This window comes from Nylanderia fulva, unplaced genomic scaffold (genome assembly GCF_048542155.1).
Source record: "Nylanderia fulva isolate GAGA-0341 unplaced genomic scaffold, ASM4854215v1 Scaffold291, whole genome shotgun sequence".
NCBI classification, from domain to species: domain Eukaryota; kingdom Metazoa; phylum Arthropoda; class Insecta; order Hymenoptera; family Formicidae; genus Nylanderia; species Nylanderia fulva.
The window spans coordinates 123017-127530 of NW_028190360.1; the positions used below are offsets into that span (position 1 = coordinate 123017).

General features: G+C 57.1%; 2 pseudogenes; both read right to left on the minus strand.

Moving 5' to 3' along the window:
• The window catches only part of LOC114930860 (large subunit ribosomal RNA), a 4832-nt pseudogene extending 2011 nt beyond the window's left edge, over positions 1-2821 (minus strand).
• A 1032-nt stretch (positions 2822-3853) lies between these two features.
• Positions 3854-4008, minus strand: LOC114930859 (5.8S ribosomal RNA; annotated as a pseudogene).
• Positions 4009-4514: the final 506 nt, after the last annotated feature.

Sequence of the window (4514 nt, forward strand, 5' to 3'; positions counted from 1 at the left end):
TTATCCTTCCACTGTCGTTTTATGGGTAAACTGTGATCGGTCGCCCGTTTACCCGCGCTTGCTTGAATTTCTTCACGTTGACATTCAGAGCACTGGGCAGAAATCACATTGCGTCAACACCCGCGAGGGCCATCGCAATGCTTTGTTTTAATTAGACAGTCGGATTCCCCTAGTCCGTGCCAGTTCTGAGCTGAGCGTTGAATGGCGGCCGAAGAGGACGACCACGACGGCTCGCGCCGCCACGGAAGCCTCGCAGCAAGGAAGATCCGCGGGAGGCCAAGGCACGGGACCGAGCTCGGATCCCGGGACCGGCGCGAGAACGCCGACCGTTCACCTCGCCCAGGCCCGGCACGTCAGCCAGACCCGCTTCCCGACCAAGCCCGACACGCCCCGCTCCTCAGAGCCAATCCTTATTCCGAAGTTACGGATCCAATTTGCCGACTTCCCTTACCTACATTATTCTATCGACTAGAGGCTCTTTACCTTGGAGACCTGCTGCGGATATGGGTACGAACCGGCGCGACACCTCCACGTGGCCCTCTCCTGGATTTTCAAGGTCCGAGGGGAAGATCCGGACACCGCCGCAACTGCGGTGCTCTTCGCGTTCCAAACCCTATCTCCCTGCTAGAGGTTTCCAGGGAACTCGAACGCTTATACAGAAAAGAAAACTCTTCCCGGATCTCCCGACGGCGTCTCCAGGTCATTTTGGGTTACCCCGACGAACACTCTTACGAGGGCCCGAATTGTATGCGGTTCCGCTGCCGGGTTCCGGAATAGGAACCGGATTCCCTTTCGCCCGACGGGCGTGTGTCTTTCGTATAATATTTATTATTATTTCTCGACACTCGAGTATATTGTACGCCGTCATTGACATAGGATTTCTCCTAGGGCTTAGGATCGACTGACTCGTGTGCAACGGCTGTTCACACGAAACCCTTCTCCACGTCAGTCCTCCAGGGCCTCGCTGGAGTATTTGCTACTACCACCAAGATCTGCACCGACGGCGGCTCCAGGCAGGCTCGCGCCCAGACCCTTCTGCGCTCACCGTCGCGACCCTCCTACTCGTCAGGGCTTCGTGACGACGCGAGAGAAGACTAACGCCCGCTCCCGGTTGCCGCCCCACTTGCCGCTGACGGCAGAGTATAGGCTCGACGCTTCAACGCCATCCATTTTCAGGGCTAGTTGCTTCGGCAGGTGAGTTGTTACACACTCCTTAGCGGATTCCGACTTCCATGGCCACCGTCCTGCTGTCTTAAGCAACCAACGCCTTTCATGGTGTCCCATGAGCGTCGAGTTGGGCGCCTTAACTCTGCGTTTGGTTCATCCCACAGCGCCAGTTCTGCTTACCAAAAATGGTTCACTTGGCACTCTGATCCGTAGATGCTCGTGGCTTCATAATTCAAGAAAGCCAGAGATCTCACCCATTTAAAGTTTGAGAATAGGTTGAGGTCGTTTCGGCCCCAAGGCCTCTAATCATTCGCTTTACCAGATGAGACTCGCGCGCGTTCCGTGCGGAACAGCCGAGTGCCAGCTATCCTGAGGGAAACTTCGGAGGGAACCAGCTATTAGATGGTTCAATTAGTCTTTCGCCCCTATACCCAGTTCCGACGATCGATTTGCGCGTCAGAATCGCTACGGACCTCCATCAGGGTTTCCCCTGACTTCGTCCTGACCAGGCATAGTTCACCATCTTTCGGGTCCCAACGTGTACGCTCTGGGTGCGCCTCTTCTCGCGATGAGAACGAGACGCCCCGGGAGTGCGAGGCCGCATCGCGACGCGGCCCATCCTCCCTAGGTCGACGGCCAGGGCCGACCTTCACTTTCATTACGCCTTTAGGTCTCGCGACAAGTCCCAATGACTCGCGTACATGTTAGACTCCTTGGTCCGTGTTTCAAGACGGGTCCTAAGAGTACCCAAAGCAGTAGCGTCGCCGACCGGTATCGGTCTCCCGCGAGACCGCGGGAGACGTTCGCAGGCCTGTCGAAGGTGTACCGTACTGTAACCAACAGCGGGCCAGGACCGGGGACGGCGCGAAGTCCGTAATCTCCGAGTACCGTGGCGCGCGCTTGCGACGGTCTCGACGCACCGTGAATAGTGCGGCCTGATACCTTGCGCGTACCGCCGAGCAGCCGGCCGGGCGACCGAGGGTTTGTCGCGTGCCGTTTTACCGGCGACGCGACAGACACCGCACCCGGGCCGTAGACCGACACCCAGCGGGTCGCGACGTTCTACTTGGGGAGAAGTGCACGACGACGAGCGCCGGACATCGGCGCACGGTAGCGTGCCCGCGCGCAAGCCACAAGGACTCCGCGGGACATCGCCGACCGACGCGAAGCCAGCGCCGCTGACGATGAATCTCCCCGTTCGATCTTTTGGGTTTCTTAGGTTTACCCCTGAACGGTTTCACGTACTCTTGAACTCTCTCTTCAAAGTTCTTTTCAACTTTCCCTCACGGTACTTGTTCGCTATCGGTCTCGTGGTCGTATTTAGCCTTAGATGGAGTTTACCACTCACTTAGAGCTGCACTCTCAAGCAACCCGACTCTAAGGAGAGATCCTCCCGAGGCGCGCACCGGTCGCTACGGGCCTGGCACCCTCTACGGGCAAGTGGCCCCATTCAAGATGGACTTGGACGCGACGCGGCACCTCGGGATAAGCGGATCCTCCCAAACACCACATTTCCCTGCGGCGGAACCGCGGGATTCTGTGCTGGGCTCTTTCCTGTTCGCTTGCCGCTACTAAGGAAATCCTGGTTAGTTTCTTTTCCTCCGCTTAATAATATGCTTAAATTCAGCGGGTAATCTCGCCTGCTCTGAGGTCGTCGCATAGTGAGTTTTCGTAGCCGTTTGCCTCCTCCGCGTCGCTCATCGTCGTCTCTCCTCTATAATATATATTATAAGAGGGAGAGAGAGTGAGCGTCGAACGAGAGAGCAGCAGCGGCAGCACACGAAATACGCGAGAAGGCAAATCGCCGGGGCGCTAACCGCACACACACTCGTTGGTGGTAATGGAGACGATATATCGCGGGGTTCGAGATTCTCGGCTCTCCCTTCTCTTTCATATACGAAATTCGGGCGGAATCGATTCGACGAGTACACGACGCGGCGCGCCGGTCCCCTTTTTTCGCTTTACGAAAATTTCGTGGACTCGGACACGCGGTCGGCTCGCGATTCAAAACCCTTCTCCGTAAAGAGGTAAAGGATTACGAATGCTCTCTCCGCGGACGACGACGCGCCGTATATTTCTCCGTAATACCGTTATGTGTGCGGGCAAGGGCGCCTCGGCATAAGACGCGCGAGCGCTATCGCACCGAGAGACGCGGCACAGAGTGCGAGAGCAGTCCGGTCAGTCTGTGTGATGTACGGAGAGGAGAGACGGTGAGACAAGCGCTACCTACTTTCGGGAGACAACGACGCACGCGCCGCATCTAGGGAAAGCGGTGCCATTCACCGTCCTGACCCTTTTTTGGCCGTTGTTGCTCCCTTCGCGCGCGCTCTTACTCTCATCCATTTCTCCTCGGCTCTCGCGTACACACACGACATTGGATACACAAACACGCTCCCCCTCTTAATTTGCGCAGCATTCTATGGGCGCGCGTTCGCCAACGTTTTACACGCTTGTGCGCTTCTCCTCCTCATTATTATTATTATTTCCGGTGTGTCATTTCCAGACGACGCCAGGATTTGCACCGCGGCGGTCGGCGCGGCACAGACACCTCGGGCGAACGTCAACGATCGCTCGTACGCCCATTGTAAGCGTTGCACAGGGCACAGGCGACGCGCGCGCCATTCTCTGGTCGCCCGCGTCGTGGTCCGTGCGCGCTTTTCGGGCGCAAGCGTTTAGGGTACTAAAACGACCCTCAACCAGGCGTGGTCCGGAATTGTATCCGTGGACCGCAATGTGCGTTCGAAATGTCGATGTTCATGTGTCCTGCAGTTCACAAGTTGACGCGCAATTAGCTGCGTTTTTCATCGACCCACGACCCAAAATTGATCCACCGTTAGGGTAATCGTTCGAAAAATTTTTGGTTCGCGAAAGAAACGCGCTTCTTTTAAACCCATCTGGTCTCTTCTCTGGGAAAGAGAGAGAGAGAGAGAGAATAATCGTGGTGGGCTCTCGATCAGCCTGTCGCGCGCGTCCGAGGACGCGCGCGGACCGCCCCTCCGCCAGGGAAGGCTACGGCCCCCAAAGATAGAGTTGGGGTTTTCTCGTTCAGAGCGTCTCTCCCGCAAGGGAGGGGGCCGGGGGGGCGGAAGCTCTTTAAAGAAACGCGGCCCGATCAGTTGACAGTTTGGTCGAAATATCATCGTCCCTTTCGGTTATTTTATATATATTATAATAATATATGGGGGGTCCTTTTCGCTCGGCACTCCCCGGTCGCACCCCGTGTGTTCTCGGCACGAGGACCGTTTGCCCCGCACAACGGGGAGGGCCGCTTCGACAAAACGTCGTGGGTGTCCCACACACCGGTGGGGGGGCATAGGTTACACCGGTTCGCGTTTCACGCCGAAGGG